Here is a 27,033-nt window from a genome sequence, read left to right as displayed (position 1 = left end):
CACAAGGGGAGATAGCTTTACATTGAGGTAGATATTAACATGAATAAATAGATATGGGACAGATGCCAGAGGTAGGTTTTTTTACTCAGATTAGTCGTGGCATGGAATGCATTGCCTGCAACAGTGGTAGACTCGCCAACTTTAAGGTCATTTAAACGGTCATTGGATAGACATATGGACAAGAGTTGGAATAGTGTTGGTTACTTGGGCTTCAGATTGGTTCCACACGTTGGTGCAAAATCGAAAGCCGAAGGGTCTGTAATGCGCTGTCATGTTCTGTGTTCCAGTGAGCAAAAATATGAGAAGGGAGAGGAAAGACTTAAAAGCGATTTTAGGAGAAAAGTTTCCACACAGAGGATGGTGCAGTTATGGAATAAACTTTCAGGGAAAGTGGTAGAGAAATGTTCAATTTGGGGGGAGGAGAAGTTTGAAGGGATACGGGTCAAATGCAGGGAAACGCGACTCATTCATGGACTCTGGTCAGCATGGACTAGTTTGGTTGAAGGAAAGGTTTCCGTGCTGCATGGCTCGGTCTCCAGTTATTGGAGGAGGAGACTACCGAGATAAGGAATGTTGTGGACACTGAAGCAATTTACAGCGATAGTGACGGTAGTCTGGAATTCAGTACATTTCAAATATGTGGAGGGACAATCGGGCTAGGAGGTTACAGAGATAGGAACTGTTATAGGAGTTACAAATTATTGAAGACACTGGTGAATAAGCCATGCCATAGATACAGTGTTGCAGATTAGTGAGTCTTAGTACAACAGAACTTACAGCAGGAGTAGTGATTGAGCGTGTGGTATGTGTGAACTGTGCTCCCCATCTAGCACTGTATCTGTGTCATGTCCTGTTAGCCGATATTTGGAGCGCTCTCATTGCTCTCTGCTCTGTGCACTGTGAGTGATCTTACCTCACTGCAGGATTTATTGAAGGCTCCAGGTCTCCCTACCCTTTGTCTCTCTGGCTGACCAACCATCTTCAATGTGGTGATGGACGAGACACCCAGCAGCTGGGAAGTCTACTGAGTCAGGACCTTCCTGAGTACCTACAGGAGACAGAGAGATAGACAGAATGGGAAATTACACTGATACATTGACGATTAAAAATGGCACTGTGTACCACCACAGAGACTTGGAGAATCCCAGTCTCCATCCCTGGAGTGGAGAATTCTGTTGGCTCAGGATCTGGTGTAGCTTCAATAGAGAGAGAGCGAGAGAGAGAGCGAGAGAGAGAGAGCGAGAGAGAGAGAGCGAGCGAGAGCGAGAGCGAGAGAGCGAGCGAGAGCGAGAGAGCGAGCGAGAGCGAGAGCGAGAGAGAAAGTAAGTGAGAGAGAGAGAAAGAAAGAGAGAGCGAGAGAGAGCAAGCGAGAGAGAGCAAGCGAGAGAGAGCGAGAGCGAGAGCGAGAGCGAGAGCGAGAGCGAGAGAGAGCGAGAGAGAGCGAGAGAGAGCGAGAGAGAGCGAGAGAGAGCGAGAGCGAGAGCGAAAGTAAGTGAGAGAGAGAGAAAGAAAGAGAGAGAGCGCGCGAGAGAGAGAGAGAGAGAGCGAGAGAGAGAGCGAGAGAGAGAGAGAGAGAAAGAGAGAGAGAGAAAGAGCGAAATACTAAGTGATATCACCAGAGTACTGGAAGATATCAGGATCACATAATTGTGTTGGAAGAACAGGTTTCGCTTCATCATGCACTGGTATAACCGGTCAGGAATGAGCAACCTGTGAGCAGGCGAAGTGATGGCTGAGTGGTATTATTGCTAGAGCATGTATCCCAAACCTCAGCTAATGTTCAAGGAGGACGGTTGGAATCCCACCATCTGAAATGGTGGAATTTGAAATCAATAATTTTAAAAATAGTAATTAACAAACCACAAATAAGTATGAGACCATTGCTGATGTACAAAAAACCCAAACACTTGTCCTTTCGAGAAAGACATCTGCCCATCGTCACGTGGTCTGCACGACATCCCCACAGCAAAGTGTTTGCCTCTCAAAGACCCTCTGAAATGGCCGAGCAAGCAACTCAGATCAAGGGCAGCTAGGGATGGGCAAGAAAGGCTGGTCAGCCAGAGACACCCACATCCCATGCCTGATTTAATAAATAATCCATTAGGATGGTCCCACTGGAAATGTGCTGGGACCAGTGTCCTGGCCGATTATGTCGGTAGGTTTATGGACATGGCTGAAAATGTGTTGCTGGAGAAGCGCAGCAGGTCAGGCAGCATCCAGGGAACAGGAGAATCAATGTTTCAGGAATAAGCCCTTCTTCAGGAATCTTATGCCCGAAACGTCGATTCTCCTGTTCCCTGGATGCTGCCTGACCTGCTGCGCTTCTCCAGCAACACATTTTCAGCTCTGATCTCCAGCATCTGCAGACCTCACTTTCTCCTTATGGACAGGGCTTTCAACTGACAGAGAGGATGCAGGGACAGGCTTCAGGTGAAAGGAGCTTTCTAAATCCAGAGAGAAAACGTGGAGCAGTGGAACAGTATGGGAATGTGGCTGAAGACAAACAGAACGGAACAGGATAGGGCAGAGTTTAACTAAAATTGTACATCAGCGAATAGATTTGTGACAGAAAATTGTGGGAAAGAGTAAGTTGTGTTTTTTTCTGAATGGACAATGTCGCTGTAATAAGGAAGATGGATTTGTGACACAGAGATAAAAGAGATTTAGACAGCTGGGAGACATGAATACAGGATGAACAAAAATACTCAGTGATTCGCAATCTTGTGCAAACTCAGGCAAAACGGACAACACTAACAATAATGGATAACAAAGGCATTACAGAGAAAGCATTTGGCCTCAGATCATGAAGTAGATTCAGTCTGAATGTAAATTCTGGCTACTACTTGCCAAGGACACAAGTAACAGAACAGTTTTAGCAACCGAACAGCTTTTAATTGCTCATCACTTCATTACACAGGAACTCATTGACATTTTTTTAAAAAGGGCATTGTGATAATTTTGCAAAACTTCAATACTTGTATAATCGGGGACAATCACACGGACAACATTGATATTGGAAGAGGATTTCGGACAATTTTTTTTTCAGTGTTTCTTTGAAAACCACATTGTGCAACTGTTAAGGGACATAACTATTGCAGAGGGACCGTGTAATGAAACTTAGTGAATGAGTAATGTCACCTGCAGAGATCCTTCGGGAAATTGTGATAAAGAGCAGTTTAAAGAAATATAAAGTTTTAAAGTGAATCACAGAAAGGACAAGCTACAACTAGAAACAAAAAATAGCCAATTACATGAGTTTGAGAGGAGAACTGACCAAGGTAAACAGGCTAAACAGACTGAAATATGTGGCTGGAAACGAACAGTGGAGAACATTTGAAGGAACAGTGTAAATCACAACAGAAGGTCATTCGATTGAAACAGTAAAAACCTCAGCAAGAAATTCCCACTGATCCCTTACTCAGGACAAAAGGAATCATACAAGGTCATGAGGCTGAGAAGATCACCAAAAAGTACTTAAAATCCTGAAATGAGAGTGTGTTTTAGGAGTAAATGTTAATGCATTGCAATGGGTCTGCTCGCAGGAGGAGGGCTGTGGGAAGGGGAGCCACGGTCAGGGTTCATTGACACGATAGGAACAGGGAGAGGTGAAGGTGCTGGAGGTGGTCAGAGTGTTACAGAGAGAGTGGTCAGGGTGTTACAAAGCCAGGACGGATTGCTACCGCTGGAGGGGTTTGCAGAGGTAGGGAGGGACATAGGTATTTTTATTTATTCATTCATGGGATGTGGGTGTCACTGCCTGGAACAACGTTCTTTGACGCCTCTGCTAATTACCCAGAGGGTAGCTCAGAGTCAGCCATATTGCTGTGGGTCTGGAGTCATATGTCGGCCAGACCAGGTTTGAATATTTGATGTCCTTCCCTCAAGGAGGTTAGTGAACTAGATGAGTTCTTCCTACTGATCAACAATGTTTTAATGGTGGCCCCACCAATGTCTTCTACAGCCACAACATGACATCCCAACTCTTACTCTTAATGCCATCCCCAATGAAGGTAACCACCCCAAACGCCTGCTTCACCAGCCTGTCTACCTGTGACACCACATTCAAAGAACTGTGTACCTGGGTCACTGGGTCACTGATTGACAACACGACCCAGGGCCCGAACATTAACGGTACAAGTCCCACCCTGGTTTGTTTCACCAAAATGGAACACCTCACATTTATTTAATTAAACTCCGTCTGCTATTCTTCAGCTCACTATCCCAGCAGGACTGTTCATCCTGTTGTATCACAGATAACCTTCTTCACTGTCCACTTTACCACCAATGTCAGCGTCACCAAAAAACCTTACTTACCAGGAAACCAATATTCCCATCCAATCCATTTATCCAAATAACAAACAACAGGGGACCCACTACACCGCTGGTCACATTCCTCCAGTCAGAAAAACAACATGTATCCCATCACCCTGTGTCTCCTTCCATCAGGCCAATTTTGTATCCAGTTCCCTCGTTCCTCCTGAATGCCATATCCTTTTTGCAATGAACTGAGCTTATTACCCAGTTTACCAGACAGAAGATAGAATACAGAACAGTCCAGCCCAAGACCCTTCGGCCATGATTTCATGCCAACCTGTTATCCAACTGTAAGATCAAACTAACCGACATACCCTTCTTTTTACTATTATCCATCTGTCTATCCAAGAGTCTATTAAATGTTTCGAAAGTATCTAATTTTACTATCACCATTGGCAGTGCATTCCAACCACCTACCATTCTCTATGCTCTTATCCATCCTCCAATCACCTTAAAATTATGCCGCCTTGTAATAGCCATTTATTCCGTAGGAGGAAATGTCTCTGACTATTCACTCACTCTGTGCCCCGCATCACCTTGTTCACGGAACAGGAGAATCGACATTTCGGGCATAAGACCTTCTTCAGGATTCCTGAAGAAGGGCTTATGCCCGAAACGTCGATTCTCCTGTTCCCTGGATGCTGCCTGACCTGCTGCGCTGTTCCAGCAACACATTTTCAGCTCTGATCTCCAGCATCTGCAGACCTCACTTTCTCCATCACCTTGTTCACCTCTACCAGTTCACCTTACCCCCTTCTTCACTCCCATGAGAAAAGCCTTAGCTCCCTCAAACTTTCTTAGTAAGAACTGCCCTCCATTCCAGGCAGCATTCTGGTACATCTCCTGTGTACACTCTCTAAAACTTGCACATCCTTTCTGTAAACAGGGGACCAGAACTGAACACAATATTCCAAGTGTGGTCTCACCAGGACCCTATAAAGATGCAGTAAAACCTTACGGCTCTTAAAATCAATCCCCTTCTAAGGAAAGCCAACACAACATATGCCTTTTTAACAACCCTACCAACGTGCGTGGCGATTTTGGGGGATCTATGGACACGGACCCCATGGTCTCTCTGTTCCTCCGCACTGCCAAGTATTCTGCCTTTCACCCTGTATTCTGTATTCAAATTCGACCTTCCAGAATGAATCACTTCACACTTTTCCAGATTGGACTCCATCTGCCACTTCCAGCCCAGCTCTGCGTCCTGTCAATGTCCCATTGCAACCTACAACAGCCCTCCACATTCCCCACCACTCTACCAACCTTCACGTGATTGGCAAACTTACTAACCCACTCTACAACATTCACATCCAAGTCATTTACAAAAATCACAAAGAGCAGAGTCCCAGAGCCGATTGTTACAGAACACCACTGGTCACTGAGCTCCAGGCTCAATACTGTCCATCTACTGCCACCCTCTGTCTTCTCTGGGCCATCCAATCCTGTATCCAGACAGACAGATTTCCCTGTATCCCAATCATCCTTTTTTGAATGATCCATCAACGTATTCTGTCATATCCTCAAAGAATTCAATAAGATTTGTGAGGCATGACTTGACCCCTCACAAACCCATGCTGACTGTCACTAATTTAACTATGGTTTTCCAAGTAGTCATAAATCCTGTCTTTAGGGTCCTCGTCAATAATCTGCACACCACAGACATTAGACCAAATCTGTAATCCCCAGAATTCTACCTCCGTAACATGGCCTGGACTCTACAAATCTTCTCTCCTCTGCCATGTTCACCAGAAGGGCACTGGAGGGTGGCACCCGTTACAGAGATAGGGAGGGATATCAGGACAGGACGATTTTGCAGACATTAGGAGGGTTGCAGTACCAAAGGGAGGCTTCAGTAGTTGTGAGGTTTCATGGTGATGAAGGCATTTGAGGAGGGAGGGAGGGAGGATTGTAGGGAAATGAGAGGTTTCACAGTTTAGTTGCTTTGTTAGGACTGTAAGAGATTCCTGAGCTGGGGAGGGTGTAAGCACTGGTGGATATTACATAAACATGTGGTTTTAGTTGCAATGCATGAAGAGGATGCAGAAAACTGGAGAGTATGGAGTCTGAACAAGGTTACACAAATGGGAAGAGTTGGCAGGAGTGCAGGTGTTTACAGAGACAGCAATGGTCTGATCTGGAGCAGAGGACCCAGAGTGGGAGGGACGTGGGGACTGGAGGTGGTTTGACAGGGAGGGAGGACCATAGGCCCCTAGGAGGTTACAGAAATGTGGAGAGCTGTAGGGCTGACAGGTTCATGGAGTTGGGAATGTTGGGAGGGATAGAGAAGTTTACAGGGCTAAGGATGTTTGTAGGACAGGGCTGGATTACACAGACAGTGACTGTTTCAGGGAACTGACCAGATTACAGAGATAAAGAGGTTTGCATCATCTGGCGGAACAAACAGAGATATGGAGGGTTATCGTGACTGAAGATGTTTACAGATATAGGGAGGCTTAGGTTCTAGGGGTTATTTAAACATGGAGGCTGTGGAATCTGGATTGGTTTTTGAGAGATTGGGGTAGCAAGTTTGGTTGGAGACAGTTTCACAGATAAGAGAGCATTGCACAAACAGGAGGAAGTTCCTGCGGTAGGGGAGGTTCGAGTGGAGAGTGATGTTTAAACAGATAGGGGTAAGAGCTGGAGAAGGTTATGGAGATGGGTAAATGGATGGAGATACAGGAGGAGCTCACATTGACAGGGTGGGTGATAGTGTTTCAAGGTGGAGATGCTACAGGAAGGATCGAAGGGGAGGCAAGAGAGGACGTGTGGTGGTGGGGTTTTCATTGCATGAATCATTTCATCAGTACCTAGAGAGGATATTCCTGTAGGATCACCCAGTGACGCTATGTTAGTGGAACTGAGAAATAAGAATGGGTCATCACTCTGACACGATTGTCCTACTGACCACGAATACTCCGTGGCAGACTGAGGAACAAACATATCAGGAGATCTCAAATATCAATCATATTAATAGGGCTGTTATGGTTGGGGTTTTTAAACTTTCCAAACCTAGACTGGGACTGCCAGTGTTCAGTGTTTGCAAGGGAGGAATTTGGTAATTGTGTTCCAGAAAACTCCCAATCAATATGTAAATGGCCTGAAAAGAGAAAGGGGCAAAACCTGACCTCCCCTTGGGAAACAAGGTAGGAAAAGGGACTGAGGTGTGAGTGGGAAAGCATTTTGCCAAAGTGACTCAAGTCTATTAGTTTGAAAATAGCCATGGAAAAGGACAGGGCTGGTCCACAGGTTCAAGTTATAAAATGGGGCCAGACTAATCTTGATAATATTAGCCAGGAACTCTCAAAAGGTGATTGGGAGTCTATTTGCAGGGAAAGGGAAGTCTGGCAAGTGAGAATATTTTAAAACTGAGATAAATTGAGCGATCACCACCAGCATGTTCCTGTTTATGTGCAGGCCAATGCTGACAGCACTAGAAAACATTGGCTGTCTCTTGAGGATCTGGTCAAGGAAAAGGGGGCTCATGTCAGGTATAGCCCGCTGGATCAAGGGAATCCCTAAGGATCACAGGGACTTCAGGAATATACTTTGGGTAGAAATCAGGAATGCAGAAAGGGTACATGAAATAGTCTCAGCAGAGAATGATAAGGAGAATCCAAAAGTGATTGTATAAATATATTAAGAGTAAAAGAGTAACTCGAGACAAAATAGTGTCCCTTAAAGATCAAGGAGACTATTGGTGTGTGGAACCGCAGGATATGGCTAAGACCTTAAACACATTTTTTACTCCAGAACTTATTGTGGACAAAGACTGGGGAACTCAGGGAACAAGAGTAATACGTTAGACCACATTTGGAGTTCTCTGCAATTCCAGTATCCCCGCTATAGGAAGGATGTTGTGAAAGTTGAAAATGTTCAGAAAAGATTAACAAGATGTTGCCAGGATTGTTGCTGAATAAGCTGGGGTTATTTTCCCTGGAGCATCGGAGACTGAGTGGTGATCTGACAGAGGTTTATATAAACATGAGGGGTATGGATTGGGTAAACAGTCAAGGTCTTTTCCCAAGAGTTGGAGAGTCTAAATCTAGAGGACATAGGTTTAAGGTTGAAGGGGAAAGGTTTAAATGGCACTGAAGGGACAGCTCTTTTATGCACACGCTGATGTATGTATGGAATGAGCTGAGAGAGAAAGTAGCAGATACTGATACTATGACAACATTTAAAATGTATCTGGATGGGTATATGAATAATAAGGGTTTAGAGGTACATGGGCCAAATGCTGGTAAATGGGATGGATTTATTTAGATCTTCTGGTCAGCATTGATGAGTTGGACCAAAGGGTCTGTTTCCATGCTGCCCATCTCTAAAAAGAGTGCATGTTATAGAAGAGGTGGTGCTGGAGATTTTACAGGAATGGAAAGCCCCAGGACCTGATTAAGTGTATCACAGGACATTGTGGGATGGTAGGGAAGAAATTGTGGAGCAGCGAGCAAAGCGATTTGTACCATTGATAGCCATGTGTGATGTGCTGGACAGACTGGAGGGTAGTATAGTGGGCAGTGAAGGAGGGTTTTTGAGATTACAAAGCGATCTTGATGAAATGGGTGAATGGGCTGAAAAACTGTAGATGGTATTCAATCTGAATAAATGCGAGGTAGTGCACTTGGTAAAACAAACAAGGGTAGAGCTTATACAATTAATGTTCGGGCCTCGGTTAGTGTTTTAGTGCAGAGGGACCTCCGGGTTCAGGTACATAAATCGTGAAGCTTGCATCACAGGATGGATAAGCCAGTGCTTCGCACGCCTGACTATTGCTCAGTCCATTGAGTGGAGGATTTGGGACGTCATGCTGAGATTGTGCAGACATTTTTGAGGCCTCTTCTGCAATACTCTGTCCAGTTCTGGTCGCCCAGTTATAGGGAGGATATTATAAAGCTGCAGGATGTTCAGCAGAGATTTACCAGGACATTGTTGGACATGATTGGCTTGAGTTCTGAAAAATAGCTGGATAGGCTGAGTCTTTTTTCACTGGAGCCTGGAGTTTGAGATGTGATGTTATAAAAGTTTATTTTAAAAAATGAGATATAGATCGATTGAATGGTAGTTGCCTTTTCCGTAGGATGGGGGAGTCTCAAGAGGAGGGACCACATTTTTAAGGTTAGAAGAGAGAGATGTTAAAAAAAAGACATGGGGTGTTTTGGTTGTGGAATGATCTTCCTGAGGAATGGTGGACGTGGTTACAATTACAAAGTTGAAAAGACAGAGATAGTAAACAAATATTTTGCATCAGTTTTTGCTGGGGAAAATGATATGGAAGATATAGAATGTAGGGAAATAGATGGTGAAACCTTGCAAAATGTCCATATTACAGAGGAGCAGGTGCTGGATGTCTTGAAATGCATAAAGGTGGATAAATTCCCAGGACCTGATCAGGTGTACCCTCGAACTCTGTGGGAAGTTAGAGAAGTGATTGCTGGGCCTCTTGCTGAGATATTTGTATCATCGATAGTCACAGTTGAGGTGTCGGAAGACTGGAAGAAGTATCAAAGAGGATTGAAGAGGGCTGACCGGTAGATGTGATCTATATGGACTTCAGTAAGGCATTCGACAAGGTTCCCCATGGGAGACTGATTAACAAGATTCTATCTCATGGAATACAGGGAGAACTAGCTATTTGGATACAGAACTGGCTCAAAGGTAGAAGACAGAGGGTGGTGTTGGAGGTTTGCTTATCAGACTGGAGGTCTGTTTCCAGTGGAGTGCCACAAGGATTGGGCCTAAGAATGGTGAATAGCGAAGGGTAAGGGAGTCCAAAACTCGAGAGTACAAACGGGACGTGAGAGAGCAAAGATTTAAAGAGGGAGCTGAGGGGCAACATTATCCACAGAGGATGGTGCACAGACAGAACAGACTGCCAGGGGAACATGGGAGAAACAAGAACAATTACAGCATGGAAAAGACATTTGGGCAGGTACATGGAGGGGAGAAGGTTTGAAGAGCTAAGGGCCAAACGCAGGCAAATGAGACTCATTCATTATAGGAAACATGGAGAGCATTGATGAGTTGTACCACAGGTTCTGTTTCTGTGCTGTATCACTCTGTATCCAGTTAAAGAGGATTACAGTACCGAAATAAAGCATGTTGTAGACGCTGAAGCAATTTATAGCGATAAGGAGGGTAGTCTGGAATGCAGTACATTTCAAATATGTGGAGGACTATCGGGAAGGGAGGTAGTTACAGGGACAGGAACTGTTATAGGAGTTAAAAATTACTGAAGACACTGTTGCACAAGCCATGCCATAGGCACAGAGTTGCAGAGTAGTGAGTCTTAGCACAGTGATGGAGGGAGGACACAGAACAGAAAGATCCCAGGCAGCATTCCCAACCTCTCGTCAGAGGCCTGCTTGCCCCTCTGTTGTCCTGATGCTCACTAAGACAGCACAGGCCTGGATTGATAACTATGCACTCCCCATGCTGTCTCAGTGCAACATAAAATAAAGTAGAGGTGGTGATTGAGTCTGGGGTGTGTCTGTACTGTACTGCGCTCCCCCTCCAGCACTGTATCTATGTCATGTCCTGTTAGCGATGTTTGGAGCCCTCTCATTACTCCCTGCTCTGTGCACTGTGAGTGATCTTACCTCACTGCAGGATTTATTGAAGACTCCACATCGCCCTTCCGTTTGCCTCTCGGGCTGACCAATCATCTTCAATGAGGTGTTGGACGAGACCCCCAGAACTTCCTAAATACCTACAGGAGACAGAGAGATAGACAGAATAGAAAATTAGACTGATGCAGTGAGGGTTACACATGGAGAATGGAAATGAACCCCACAGCTATCTGGAAAGTCCCACTCCATCCCTGGGTTGTGCTGTTGCATTTCTCTGGAGTGGAGAATTCTGTTGGCTCAGGATCTGGAGTAACTGGAAGAGCGGGAGGCGCTGACAGAGGCAGCAATTCGACCCACACAGTGAGGGATACCACATGGACAGAGACTGAGTGATATCACCAGAGTGCTGCAAGACTTCAGGATCACACAGTCATGTTGGAAGAATGGGTTTAGCTTCATGATGCTCTAGTATCAGTGCTCAGGGATGAGCAACCAGTGAGCAGGTGAAGTCATGGCCAAGTGGTATTATTGCTAGAACATGTATCCAAAACCTCAGCTAATGTTCAGGGGAAGAGGGTTTGAATCCCACCATCAGAAATGGTGGAGTTTGAAATTAATAATTTTAAAAATAGTAATTAACAATCCATAAATAAATACGAAACCATTGCTGATGTGCAAAAAAACCAAATACTTGTCCTTTAGATAAGGACATCTCCTCACGTGGTCTACACGATGTACTCACAGCAAAGTGTTTGCCTCTCAATTACCCTCTGAAATGGCCGAGCAAGTTACTTAGCTCGAAGGCAGCTAGGGCTGGAAAAGAAAGGCTGGTCAGCCAGAGGCACCCACATCCCATACCCGATTTAATAAATAGTCCATTAGGATGGTCCCACTGGAACTGTACTGGAACCAGTGTCCTGGCCAATCATGTCGGTAGGTTTATGGGACAGGGCTTTAAACTGACACAGAGGATGCTGGGACAGGGTTCAGGTGAAACGAGCTTTCCAAATGCAAAGAGAAAAGGTGAAGTGTGGGAGCAGCGTGGGAATATGACTGAAGACAAGCAGAAAGGAACAGGATGGGACAGAGTTTAACTACACCAGGGAATGTACATCAGGGAATAGGGCTGTGACAGGAAATTATGGAAAATAGTAAATTATGTTTTTTTTGGAATGGATAATGTCTCTTCAATAAGGTAGATTCATTTGTGACACAGAGATAAAAGGGATTTAGACACCAGAGAGACATGCGTACAGGGCGAACAAAAGGTGGGCATAAATATTCAATGGTTCACCACCTTGTGCAAACTCAGGCAAAATGGGCAACGCTAACAATAATGGATAACAAAGGCATTACAGAGAAATCATTTGGCCTCAGATCATGAAGTAGAGTCAGTCTGAATGTAAATTCTGGCTACTACTTTCCAAGGACACAAGCAGCAGAACCGTTTTAGGCCAGCGAACTGCATTCCATTGCTCATCACTGCATTACACAGGAACTCACTGGAATTTTTTAACAAAGGCATTGTGATAATTTTGGAAAACTTCAATATTTCCATAATCTGGGACAGTCACACTGACAATAGTGATATTGGAAGAGGAGTTCAGAAAAAGTTTTTGTCGGTTTTTTTTTGAATAACAAATTGTGCAACTGGCTAGGGACATAGCTATCTCAGAGTGACCGATGTGTGATGAAACTTAGTGGATGAGTAATGTCACCTGGAGAGATCCTCAGGGAAATGGTGATAAAGTGCAGTTTAAAGAAATATAAAGTTTTAAAGTGAACCACAGAAAGGACAAGCTACAACTAGAAACAAAAACAGCCAATTACACGGGTTTGAGATGAGACCTGACCAAGGTAAAGAGGCGAAACAGACTGAAATATGGGCCTGTAAATGAACAGTTTGAAGGAAGAGTAAATCACTCAACAAAAGAACATTCCATCGAAACAGAAAATCTCAGCAAGAAATTCCCTCCGGCCCCTCACTCAGGACAAAATGGATCATATTAGATTATGAGGCTTAGAAGATCACCAAAAAGTACTTAAAATCCTGAAGCGAGAAAATGTTTTTGGAGTAAGTGTTAAAGGGATTGCAAAGGGTCTGCTCGCAGGAGTTGGGCAGTGGGAAGGGGAATCAGTGTAAGGGTTTAATGTCACAAAAGGAACAGGGAGAGGTGAAGGTGCTGGAGGTGGTGAGAGTGTTACAGAGAGTGGACAGGATCTGAACGGTGTTACAAAGCTAGTACGGATTGCTGCAGCCGGAGGTGTTTGCAGAGATAGGGAGGGATACATGTATTTTTATTTATTCATTCATGAGATGTGGGTGTCACTGCTAATTACACAGAGGACAGCTCAGAGTCAGTCATACTGCAATGGGTCTGGAGTCACATATTAGCCAGGCCAGGTTAGAATGTCAGATTTTCTACACAAAAGGAGGTCAGTGAACCAGATGAGTTCTTCCCACTGATCAACAATGCTTTTATGGTGGCCTCACCAATGTCTTGTACAGATACAATATGTCGTCCCAACTCCTACTCTTAATGCTCTGCCCAGTGAAGGAAACCATCCCAAACGCCTTCTTCACCAGCCTGTCTGTGACACCACTTTTAAAGAACTGTTTACCTGGGTCACTGGGTCACTTACTGACAACACGACCCAGGGCTCTAACATTAACTGTACAAGTCCCACCCTGGTTTGTTTCACCAAAATGGAACACTTCACCTTTATCTAATTAAACTCCATCAGCTATTCTTCAGCCCACTATCCCAGCAGTACTGTTCATCCTGTTGTATCATAGATAACCTTCATCACTGTCCAGTTTACCACCAATTTCAGTGTCACCCAAAAAACTTAACTTACTTAACAATATTCCCATCCAAACCATTTATCCAAATAACAAACAACAGGGGACCCACCCCACTGCTGGTCACATGTCGCCAGTCAGAAAGACAATATGTCTCCCATCACCCTCAGTCTCCTACCATCTAGCCCAATTTTCTGTCCAGTTGACTACCTCCTCCTGAACGTCATAACCTTTTACACTGATCTGAGCTTATTACCCAGCTTTCCATACGACACGTAGAACACAGAACAGTACGGAACAAGACCCTTCGGTCATGATGAAATGCCAATCTTTTATCCGACCGTAAGATTAAAAAAAAGTGGCAGATAGAGTTTAATTCAGATAAATGCGAGCTGCGGCATTTTGGGAAAGTAAATTTTAGCAAGACTTACACACTTAATGGTAAGGTCCTAGGGAGTGTTGCTGAACCATGCGACCTTGGGGTTCAGGTTCATACCACCTTGAAAGTGGAGTCGCAGGTAGATAGGATAGTGAAGAAGGTGTTTGGTATGCTTTCGTTTATTGGTCTGAGTATTGAGTACAGGAGTTGGGAGGTCATGCTGCAACTGTACAGCACATTGGTTAGGCCACTGTTGTAATATTGCGTGCAATTCTGGTCTCCTTACTTTTGGAAAGATGTTGGGAAACTTGAAAGCGTTCAGAAAAGATTTACAAGTATGTTGCCAGGGTTGGAGGAGTTGAGCTATAGGGAGGGGCTGAACTGGCTGGGGCGTTTTTCATTGGAGTGTCGGAGGCTGAGGGGTGACCTTACAGAGGTTTACAAAATTATGAAGGGCATGGATAGGGTAAATAGACAAAGTATTTTCCCTGTGGTTGGGAAGTCCATAGGTTTAGGATAAGAGGGGAAAGACATAAAAGAGACCAAAGGGGCAACTTTTTCCACACAGTGTGTGGTACGTGTATGGAATGAGCTGCCAGAAGAAGTGGTGAAGGCTGGTACAATTGCAACATTTAAGAGGTATATGAATATGAAAGGTTTGGAGGGATATGGACCAGGTGCTGGCAGGTGGGATTTGATTGGTTTGGGATATCTGGTCGGCTTGGACGGGTTGGACTGAAGTGTCTGTTTCCATGCTGTACACCTCTATGACTCGAACTTCCGTTCCCTTCATTTTTTTTATCATCCATGTGCCTATCCAGAAGTATATTAAATGTCCCGAATGCATCTAATTTTACTGCCACCGCTGGCAGTGCATTCCACATACACCACTCTATATGTAATGAACCTACCTCTGAGATCTCCCCTTAACCATCTGCTAATCACCGGAAAATTATAACCCCTTGTAATAGCTATTTATGTCAAGGTAAAAAAATCTCTCTATTCACTCTATCTATGACTTTCATCACCTTGTTCACCTCTGCCAAGTCACCCCTCATCCTTCTTCACTTCAACGAGAAAAGCCTTAGCTCCCTCAACCTTTCTTCATAAGACATGCTCTCCAGTACAGGCAGCATCCTGGTAAATCTCCTCTTTACCCTCTCTAAAACTTACACATCCTTCCTGTAATGAAGGGACCAGAACTGAACACAATATTCCAACTGAGGTCTAACCAGGGCTCTATAGAGCTGCAACATAACCTCTCGGCTTTAAAACTCAATCCCCAAACTAATGAAATCCCATACAATATATTCCTTCTTAACAAGCCGATTAGCTTGGGTGGCAACTTTGAGGGAACTATGGATCTGTTCCTCCACACTGCCAAGGATCCTACCATTAACCAGGAATTCTGCATTCAAATTCAATCTTCTAAAATTAACGACTTCACACTTTTCCAGATTGAACTCCATCTGCTACTTCTCAGCGTCTTGTCAATGCCCCATTGCAACCTACAACAGCCCCACACACTATCAACCACTCCACCAACCTTTGTGTCATTGGGAAACTTACGAACCGACTCTTCCATTCACATATTCAACTTATTCATAAAATCACAAAGAGCAGAGGTCCTGTAACCACTCCCTGCAGAAAACCACTGGTCACTGAGCTCCAGGATGAATGGTTTTCTATCTATCATCGCCCTCTGTCTTCTGTGGGCCAGTAATCCCGTATCCAGACAGACAGGTTTCCCTGTATCCCATGCCTCCATATTTTCTGAATGAGCCATAAAGGTGTTTCATCACATTCTAAAAAGATTCAATAAGACTTGTAAGGCATGACCTGCCCCTGACAAAACCATGCTGACTATCTCCAATCAAACTATGGTTTCCCAAAGAATAATAAATCCTATCTCTCAGAGTCCTCTCCAATAATCTGCACACCACAGACATAAGACTGACAGGTGTGCAATTCCCAGGATTATCCCTATTCCCTTTCCTGAACAAGGGAATCATAGTTTCCTGCCTCCAATCATCTGGTCCGACTCCAGTGGACATTGAGGGTGCAAAGGTCATCACCCAGGTGTGCAGCAATCCATTCCCTCGCTTCGTGTAGTAACTTTGGACACATCCAGTCTGGCTCAGTGACTTATATTTTACAAAATTCTCAGTACATTCTCCTTCTTAACATCCACCTGTTCACGTACATCAGCCTGTTTCACACGGCCCTCACAAACGACAAGACCCTTCTCAGCCGTGAATACTGAGACATAGTATTCATTAAGGACCTCCCCTACCTCCTGTGACTCCAGGCACAAGTTCCTTCCACTACCCCAGATTGGCCTTATCCTCACTCATGCCTTGCTCTTGTTCCTCCCATAAGTGGAGAATACCTTATGGTTTTCCTTAATCCTTCCCAACAATGCTTTTTCACATTCCCTTCTAGTTGCCCTAAGTCCATTCCACGGTTCCTTCCTGGTATCTTGAGAGAATCCCTACTGTGTGGAAATGGGCCATTTTGCCCAACACCTCCATACCAACCTTCCAAACAGTATCCAACCCAGCCCCATTCCCCACCCTATTACTCTCCATTTGCCCTGACTAATGCACCACACCTGCACATCCGTGAACACTATGGTTAATTTAGCATGGCTGAGCCACATAATCTGCACATTTTTGGGCTGTGGGGGGAAACCAGAGCACCTGGAGGAAAACCACGCAGACACTGGAAGAATGTGCAAACACCCCACAGACAGTCGCCTGAGGCTGTAATCGAAATGGAGTCCATGGTGCTATGAGGTAGCAGTGCTAACCACTGAGACACCTTGCCACCCAATGCAACTCTCTGGAGCCCTGTCTGATCCTTGCTTCCTCGAACTTAAGTAAACTTCCTCCTTCCTCTTGACTCGATGCTAAAGTCCATGTGGACAACGTTGACTGCTCTGCCTTCATCTATCTTTGGCCACCTCCTCGAAGAGTCAATCCGGTTTGTGCAACATAGTTTTCCACTCACAAAGCCCTGCTGACCATCTCGAATCAGCCCTTGCCTTTGTAAATTTAAGGAGCACCTTTCTCACAGAATCTCCTCCAACAACTTCCCTATCACTGGGGTCACTGAGCTGTAATTTCCTGGCTTTTCCCTGCAGCCCTTAAGTGATGGAACAGCATTAGCCGCCCTCCAGTCTTCCAACACCTCACTGTGTCTGTTGATAATATAAATATTTCTGTTAGAAACACTGCAATCTCTTCCCTCGCTTCTCACAATATTCTAGCACAGATCTAATGAGCTGCTGAGGATTGATCTACCTTGATTTGTTTTAAGATTCCAGCACTTTCTCTTCTCTGTTGAGGATTCTTTCCAAGACATCACTATTTATTTCCCCACGTTCCCGAGCTTCCATGTCTTTCGCCACAGTAAATTCTGACAACACTATTTTGTCTAATATCTGACTCATCTCCTCTGGTTCCACACATGGGTGACCTTATTTATCTTTAAGGGGGCCTATTCTCTACCAAGTGACTCTTTAGCCCTTATTGAAACTTGCGTAAAGGCTTCTGATAATTCAAATACACCATATCCCCCGTACCACCACACCCTCCTACACCATTACAATTCTGCCACTTATATTCACACCAACAAATTAAATGCAACAGGCTCAAAAACAAATTCTCTTTTAATCAATTGGCTTTCTAAGTGGCCAGTTATTGTGTATTGAAATATCCTTTCTAACAATGTCAGTATGCTCCCGATTTACTGTCAGGCTAACACTATTTGGTTTCAGACTGACAGCAGAAAGGGTTGTGGGAGATCTTGTTTATCAATCTGAAAAAGGTAGCTCACAGGGTCAGCAGGTAATAGAGATGGCAAATAAAATGCTGACATTTATTACAGAGGGAATGGAGTCTAAAATTAGGCAGGTCTAGCTAAAACTATGCAAGGTACAAGTCAGACCCACCTCGAATATCATGAACAGTGTGAGTGCCCGCAGGAAAGATATTTTTGAATTGGAGACAGGTCAGAGAAGGTTCACTCGGCTGATCCTGGGAATGGAGGAACTTTCTAATGAGAAGAGGTGGAGTAGGTTGAGGTTGAACCCATTGAAGTTTAGATAATGAGAGAGAAATGGAATGAAACATCCAAAATTCTGAGGGGGTCTGATCAGGCAGATGCTGGGAAGTTAGAAAATAGAACAGTAGAGCACAGCAACAGGCCCTTCGGCCCACCACGTCTATGCTGTCCAAGATACTATTCTAACTCATACCATCTGCCTGCACATGGTCCATATCCCTCTATTCTCTGCCTGTTCATGTTTCTGTCTAAATCCCACTTCAAAACTTTACTCACATTTCTGCTTCTACGATCTCAATCAGTAACATCCACTCCACGTAAAAAAAAACTTGCTTCACACATCTCGTTTAAACTTCCTCTTTCTCACCTTAAACCTATGCACTCCAGTATTTGAAACTTACACATTGGAAAAGAGATACTGACTATCTACATTATTTATCCCTGTCCTAACGTTATATCCCTATACTTGGTCACCTGTCAGCCTCTGATACTCTCACGAAACTATCCAACTTTGTTTAATTTCCTCTTAAACCTAACACACCCTTAAAAACCCTAAAACACAGGTAACGTGCTGATAAATCCCTTTTGCACCCCTTCCAAAGCCTCCCCATCCTCCCTATTGTGTGGAGGTGAGAACTGCACACAATACTCCAAATGTGGCCAAACAAACGTCTTATAGAATCACAGCATCAGATGGAAACCACTATACCCAACATTGTGACTGATGAAGGCCAGTGCTCCATTTGCTTTCTTTCCCATCTGAAATACTTCTGTTGCCATTTTCTGGGAGTTACCGACTTGCACCAAGATCCTTCTGTATATCAATATCCCTCAGTATGCTAACGTTCTTATTGAATTTGACATCATCTCACGCTTGTCCAGATTGAACTCAATTTGCCATTTCTGTCTATCTCTCCAACTGTTCTGTAACCTCCTGCAGATGTTAATGAATCAGGGAAACAAGGGTTTTGTGGAAAAGGCAGGAAAGTAGAGTTGAACAGTATCAGATCAACCATGATCTAATTGAAGGACAGAGCATAGTCAATGGGCCAAATGGCTTCATTCCCCTCCTACATCTCATGATCTGAGCACAAATTCATTATATCTTGCATAATATTATGGGTCTCTGCTCACAAAACTCCTTTATAATGGAATTATTGGATATTTATTAGTACACAGCATTTGATCTACAAATATGATGATGTTATAGAAAACCACCTCACATACAATCCAGGATTCTATCCGTTACAGCACTGATACTCATTGCTGTATCAGTCGGCATGGAGACCATGTCACACACAGTTACTGTACTGCCCTTGCCATTAGTACATACAGTCCTGACTGTAACCATATTGACATTCCCATCACTGTCTGGTGCTTACAAAAGAATTCCTGCTAATGGTTGCTGCTGCTTGCTTATTCTCAGCTCCACTTTTGATATTCAGATCCACATGACTGTCTCATTAATACATTAACCTCATCCTTCCTTCACAAGTTGTTGGCTTTTTGCCTAGTCTGCCTATTGGGACTAGATTGGGTTGGGATATCTGCTCAGCATGAATGGATTGGACCGAAGGGTTGGTTACCATGCTGCACTCTATAACTCTATCCCAACAACCCTTCAGTATTCACCTCCCAGTCATGGTCATTCTGCAGCTAAATCTCCGGATGACAGTTCCATCATATCTGTTCACTGTCATTCCATCTGCCTTATGGCGAATACAGGGAGTCATTCCTCAGTAGTGGGGGGTTAAACAGATTGGTAGAGGTTACAGAGACAGGGAGGCTTCCAGGGACTCGAGGCTGTTCGAGTTAAACAGAGTTACATCTGGTCAAGAATGTCAGTGGGACAAAGGGGTTTGGGGATTGGAGGAATTTACAGAGATAGAGGGAGCTGGATTAGATTCTGGAGATAGGGATAGGGATGGATGTAGGGAGAGGCAGACAGTCGGAGAGGCACAGACGGGGTGTGTTTCCGGGAGAAGTGTATTGTGAATACTAACAGACATATGGAAGATTGTAGTGACTGAAACGTTTACAGTTATAACAAGGCTTCTCGGTTCTGAAGGTTACAGAGATCGGAAGGCAATGGAGAATGCCAGTGTGCTGGGATGGAGACAGTTATACAGATGGGGAGGGTTGCACAAACTGAAGGAGGTTCCTGTGGTCGCGAGGGGTATGGTGTCGGGAATGAGGGTGAAATTTAACAAGATAAAGATCAAAGAATTGGAGAAGGATAAGGAGATTACAAATTTTTCACAGCAAAGGAAGGGTTGTAGGAGCTGGAGAAGATTACATAGATAGGGACCGATGGAGAGGTTAAAGACAAATACATTGACATGGAGGGTGGCATTGGTGGGAGGATCTTACAGGGATAGACAGGACTGTCAGGGTTTACCAGGATGAAGGAATTTAGTATCTACTGCAGAAGTTTAGGAATTAGGGTGTTAGGGATTGGAGAACCTGACAGAGACAGAGAGAATGGTGTGGACTAGAGGAGATTCCAGACAGAGGTAGGATTATCGGGACTGGAGGATATTACAGTGATCACGAACACAGAATGGGCCAGGATTGATGCCTGCGATCCCCTGTGCTGTCGCATCGAGGACCAGTACAGCAGAGGTGAAAGCAGGACCCTCACAAGATGGTGGGAATGAAGCCTAGAATGTTGCTGTTCCTTGCCCAGATCTGTGTCTAAGTCCTGTCTTCCAGGTCTTAATAAAGACATCTCCTCCTTCCACCCTGTGCTGTATACTGTGAGCGATCTTACCGGCTGCAGGATTTACTGAAGGCTCCAGATGTCCCTCTCCATCCCTCTCTGGCTGACCAACCAGCTTTAATGAGGTGATGGATGAGACAGGAGTTAGGAACATCCTGATTACCTGCATGAGACAGAAATAGACAGAATGGGAAATTAGACTGATGCAATGAGGATAACACATGCAGAGTTGCACAGAGTCCAGCAGCGATCTCGAAAATCCCAATCTCCATCCCTTGCCCGTGCTGCTGCATCTCTCTGGAGTGGAGAATTCTGTTGACTCAGGATCTCAGACCATCTGTAAGAGGGAGAAATGCTGACAGAGGCAGCAAATAGACTGACACAGCGAGGGATACCACATGGAGAGATACTGAGTGATATCACATTCTTAGACACTGCATTAACAGGGAATTGTTTGAATTTGTAACAAAGGCACTGGGATAATTGTGAGGGGATTCAACCTTCCTATCTCATCATCTCTTTGGCGGTGGGTCACAGACGAGGCTGACTCTCTCCCACTCCTGGGTCCTTTTCCAAGGTTATGTTGACTTTAATTTTTTAAAGACGGTCTAAATGAACCAAGATCCCAATATGTCTGAACTTTGAAAGTTTCATTGGGATCCTTTTGTTTATATCTAACAGGTAATGCCTCAGCAAGAAGGCTTTCTCGTCTTTAATCGGAAACTTGTATAATCAAGAGGACGTGACCAACTCTCTAACTGGACGAGTCTGATCGGTTCTGGAGTTATTTAAGTCAGGGTCACTGTTGGAACTGGACGCTCTCCCCATCCATCTGCCCTTCTGACCTTATAACCTGTAAGCCTTTGTGTCAGTTTTACGCTTGGTGCTAAGGGGTTTGCTTATTGGGATTGTTGCAAGTATTTGGAACAGGATCCTAAAGTCTGGATAGCCTGTTGGGTTTATATAGGATCAGTTATTCAGGTATTCTATTTTGGGTTTCTTGGGTTTCATTCGGTAATTTGGTAAATAAATGTTATTTGTTTAAAACTCGGCAGTCTGACCAGCTAATTCACTCAAGAAAGATCCATTCTACACTAACTTTTAAGAAATAACAAAGTTACGGTCTGGGCTAGTTGCTTAAAATGTTCTGTGGGGTCGGGCCTGTTCCATAACAGAATGGAGGCCATTTGCGGGATTTAGCCAGCGAGTGGCAAGTATTAGTGTCTCCTATTCCGTGTGTTGATTTGGTGGGGACTCAGAGCTTTAGACAGCAATGGCTCTTGCAGGAATCAAGGATGTTTTGGAGGTGGAAGATGTGACCTTGGGGTTTTTAACAAAATGCACATAAGTCCAAGTTGTGGGCATTAGTAGAAAAGCGTGTGTTGAAGCTAACTCCTAACGTGAGGAAAGATGAGATGATTGCAGCAGTATCTTAGCATTCCAATTTGCTGGAAACTCCATCAGGATCTGTAGAGATGAGCAAACTTCAATTTAAATGACGCAGCTTGAGTTAAACGGTAAATGAAGCAGTTTGAGGTACGGCTAAAATCAGAAGAGAAAGAAAGAGAATGAATAGCTTTAGCAGAGGAAAGCAAAAACAATGAATGTCCTTAGCAGGAGAGAAAGAAAAATACAGAGGGTTTGTGCTTCAGAGATAGACACTTAGGATGGAAAGTCAGCTTAAAAGGGTGGGGATGAAGGCTGAAGGTGAGCTTAGTGAAGAACAGAGTGAGGATGAGCAAAACCATGGTAGTCAAAAGCCTGATATATATATCCAGTCCTTGCCTAAATTTGATGAGTAGGATGTGGAAACCTTTTCCATTTCATTTGAAAAAGTGGCTAATCAATTGCAGTGGCCAGTGACCATGTGGGTTTTGTTGATCCAAACAAAACTTGTAGGTTGAGTTCGGCAAGTATTCGCAATGCAACACTAACAGATGAGGGATCTGGGGTGTATGAAGAGGTAAAGAAAGTGCATATGAGTTTGTGCCAGAATCCGACAGACAACATTTCAGGAATACAAGGAGGGATCCTGATCAAGCATACATTGAGTTTGAAAGGATCAAACAAAGTAACTTTGATAGCTGGAAAAGGGCTTTACAATGCTCTAAGAGAGACAATTACTTTTTGGAGGAGTTCAAAGATTCACTGCCTGACATAATGCAAACACATTCGGAAGAGTCGAGGTTAAAACGGCAAGGCTGGCAGCTGAAGTGGCGGATGATTATGAATTGATCCATAAAACATGGTTTGGCTTTTGGAATCAATTTCAGTCCACGAGGGATAGAAACTGGGGCAAAGAGCATCCTCACGTGGGAGGGAAAGGTAGATCTCGAAGAAGGTCATAAGGATGATTTCGCACAGGCTAAAAAGTAAACACTTGAAGGAAACAAAGAAGTTTAAAAGGTCCGGTGCTTTCATTGCAATAAATTAGGTCACATGAAATCACTGCATTGGAGGGTTCAGGAAAAAAAATACAGATGCAGGAAAACAGGATAAGCTTGGAAGTTTTGTTGGGGTGGTAACAGAAAGCACAGTGGAAGCTAGAAAGCTGCATCAGAGTGTATAAGCTGATCAGAGGTTTGTTAAAGAGGAAGTGGCAGATCTGCTTAGAAAATATACCTGCAAATGGAAAGTTTACAGACATAGAGCATGTAAAGAGGATGCAGTATTAAGGGACACAGGACCCTCTTAGTCTGTGATGCTGAAAGATCAGGAGATATATACTCCAGAAGGACTATTTCCAGAAAAGGTACTGCTAAAGAGAATTCACCTTGAGTCAAAAAGTGCATAATGATGTAAAGCGAGGATAGAATATCCAGAAAAGTGTGGAGAAATTGTGGTAGGACCATTGGACAAACTCTCAGCTCCAGGAATACAATCTATCCTTGCAAAAAGTACAGCTGATTCACCGGTTGAACTGCTGCCAACTCTGGTTGAAAAGCCAGTGGAGTCGCAGGCAACTGAAGAACTGCAGGAGTCTTATCCTGGAAGTTTCCTGAGTGTGGGTAACGAAGCCCCAATGTGACCAGTTGAAACAGGAGATATCAAAAATGTAAAGATAAGGAAGCTGAAGTGGCATTTACAGAGACTTTGTTCCATCATATAGTTGTGAAAAAACGATTGAGCAAACAGGGCATCATGCAAATATTTTAGTTCATTTAAACTAATTGAGTTACAGCAGAAAGATTAAAGGTTAAAGGAATTTTATCAAAAAGCATATACGTTAGGAATTTTGAATGCATCCCTGAGTGTTATTACCCTAAAACTTATGTCCAAATGAGGAAGTGTAGACTATCACATACTCAAGGAGATGATTATTGGGCAGAAGTTCATCAAATCATATTGCCAATGGGATACAGAAAAAAGGTGATGTGAATGGCGCATGAGCTACCACCTCGAAGTCACTGAGGAGTGAAGAAAACACAGGTTGAAAGACAGAGACATTTTTCTGGCCTGGACTCCAACAGAATGTAGTTGAATTTTGCCAGATGTATTATACATATCAGGTAATTGGAAAAAAAAAACACAAGCGATAATAAAACCTGCGCCGTTCTTTACTATTCCTGCATTTGAAGAACCTTTTACAAGAGTCTTGATTGATTGGCTACGTCCCCGAACTCAAACAAAAAGGTGGGCACCAGTATTTGTTAACAATAATGGATGTATCGACTGGATTTCCAGAGTCCATCCCAAGCTGCCGTATCACAGCTAAAAGATTTTCAAAGGAATTACTCTTTTCAAAAAATAGACACGGACGACGAATAGAGATACAGTGAGGTCAAGGTTCAAACTTCACATTTAATTTATTCACTATGATGTCTTAGGAATAAAGCAATTCAAATCGACTGCATACCATCCAAAATTGCAGGGAGCGTCAGAAAGATGACAGTAAACATTAAAGACCATATTGAGGGCTTATGATCAGGATTATCCAGCTGACTAGGGTAAGGTAATTCCATTTGCGCTTTTTGTGATCAGGGATAACCAAATTAAGAGAGCAAATTCAATCCATTTGATATATTTTGTGGACATCAAGTGAGAGGACCATTAATATTGATTAAGGAGAAAATAGTAAATCAGAATTCAAAGGCCACACATTTGGACTAGGTCTCAAACTTTAGGGAACGATTAGGGTGCGGGGAGTTGGCTGGACAGCATTTAAAAGTATTGCAGCATGCAATAAAGCAGGAAGCGGACAGTGATAGGTGAACTATGAAAAACAAAGTTTTTGGACCTTACCAAATACAACGGATATAGATAGAGGATAACTACTTGATAGGGACTCCAAAAAGAAAGAAATTTCACAGCGTATGTCACGTGAATATGCTAAAAATGTACTTTGATGGGGAAGGAAAGACAGAGGACAAGGTGGTAATGATTACAGCACCGACGTAAGAACCAATTTCAGAGGATTCTGAATCGGACATTCCTCAAATTAAAGTGGACAATGAGATGCTTGTCTAAAATTGGGAATGATTTATTGATTTACCTTGATGAGAAAAATTGAAATGATCAGAAAGAGTTATTACTATCACATGTGGAATTTCGCAGATATTAACTTGGAAGTACTCACCTAATTGTGCAGAATGTAGCTATAGGAGATGTCGTTACAATTAACCAACATCCTTACGGACCTAATCCTCTAAAGTTGGCACAGGCTCAGAAGGAGATTGAATGCCAGCTCTAAGATGACATAGTCAACATGTGTTACAGTGACTGGAAATCACCCACAGTCATGGTGCCAAAGCCAAACGGTACCCAACGATTATGTGTGGGCTATCATAACGTCAATGCAGTTTAAAATGTTGATTATTCCCAGTTCCACTGTTTGAAAACTGAGTTGAAAATGTGGGACAAGCAACATCCATTTGGTATGAAAAATGTGCCATCCACATTGCAGGGACTAACCAATAAATTGCTGGATTATCCAATCTGTGGTTTACATTGATGACCTTGTGATTTTTAGTGACTCATGGAAGAAACACTACAGCATCTATTAGACTTGTTCGATCGACTTCGGAAGGCAGTCTTGGTAGTAAACCGAGGGTAAAATGAATTTGCCAAAGCAAAAGTCACCTTCCTTGGCCATGCTATTGGACATAGATAAATGGTGCCATGAGATTTTAACGTGACGTTAATTGGGGAATTTCGCATCCTGTTGACAAAAGGAGCGGTTCCTGGGATTAAGACAATTTTATCGAATGTTTGTGCCTCATTTTCGCAGTGTGACTGCTCCACTCACTGAATTGTTAAAGAAAGGCAAGAAGTTTCATTGCTCAGAGGAGTGTCAGAAGGCATTTGACAGCATTTGAAATATGTGTTAACCACTGCCCACGATCAGACACATCTGATTATGCAAAACCATTCAAGGTGGATTTAAATGCGAATGATGTGGATTTCGTTGTTGGGCTCTTGCAGGAAGATGACGGGAAGACAGAGAGACCTACTGGGTATTCTTCCAAGAAGTTCAATGTTCATTAGTAGAAATATTTAACAGTTGAGAAAGAGATTGTGATTTTTGTGTTGGTATGACAACATTTTACTGTTTATATTAATGGCAATGTATCGGAGACAACCATGTACACTTATCATAACTCAATGAAGTCTTTTTGAGAATTGTTAGGACAAAAATGCGAGACTGTTTAGCTGGAGCCTGTTGCGACAGCCATTCACTTTAAAAATTGTGCACGTGGCAGGTCTTGAAAACATGATTTCCAATACATTGTTGAGACTGGAGTGACAAATGGAGGCACTCAATGATGAATGTACCACACACTGAATCTGGATGTAGTTGTGCATGTTTGCATGTTTATAGTAAATGAATATACATGCTCATTGTAGAGTACAAACTACCATTTTTGGGAGTTTTGAAAACTGAAGCCATCTTGGATATTGAAGATTCGGTTTTATATTGGGGGAGTTGTCACACAGGTGGTATCTTTCCAAGGTTATGTTGTCCAAAAGTTTTTTCAGAGAGGTTCTAAACGACCCAATGTTCTCAATTTTGAATGCTTCATTGGGGTCCTTTGTTTTCTTTTACCTAACAGATAATGCCTCGGGCAGAAGGTTTTCAAGCCTTTTAATAAAACTGGTGTAATCAAGAGGATGTGGCCAGCTCTCCAGCTGCACAGGTTAGTTCAGTTCGAGGGTTCGTTGAGTCAGGTTCACTGTTGAAACTGGA

At 43.5% G+C, this 27,033-nt stretch overlaps 1 long non-coding RNA gene across 1 annotated transcript; it reads right to left on the bottom strand.

Moving 5' to 3' along the window:
- Positions 1-920: 920 nt before the first annotated feature.
- On the bottom strand, positions 921-21,016 carry LOC148135150 (uncharacterized). The gene is made up of 3 exons (XR_015755569.1): positions 20,901-21,016; positions 10,914-11,023; positions 921-1,048 (listed from the first exon to the last, which is right to left on the bottom strand). It is a non-coding gene; the product is annotated as an uncharacterized LOC148135150 (long non-coding RNA).
- Between the last annotated feature and the right edge of the window lie 6,017 nt (positions 21,017-27,033).

This window comes from Chiloscyllium plagiosum, unplaced genomic scaffold, assembly GCF_037043375.1.
Source record: "Chiloscyllium plagiosum isolate Xiang-an unplaced genomic scaffold, Cpla_swu_hap1 HiC_scaffold_51, whole genome shotgun sequence".
Lineage (NCBI taxonomy): Eukaryota > Metazoa > Chordata > Chondrichthyes > Orectolobiformes > Hemiscylliidae > Chiloscyllium > Chiloscyllium plagiosum.
Note: the sequence above shows the minus strand (reverse complement) of the source record. Positions and strands in the feature narration are given on the sequence as shown.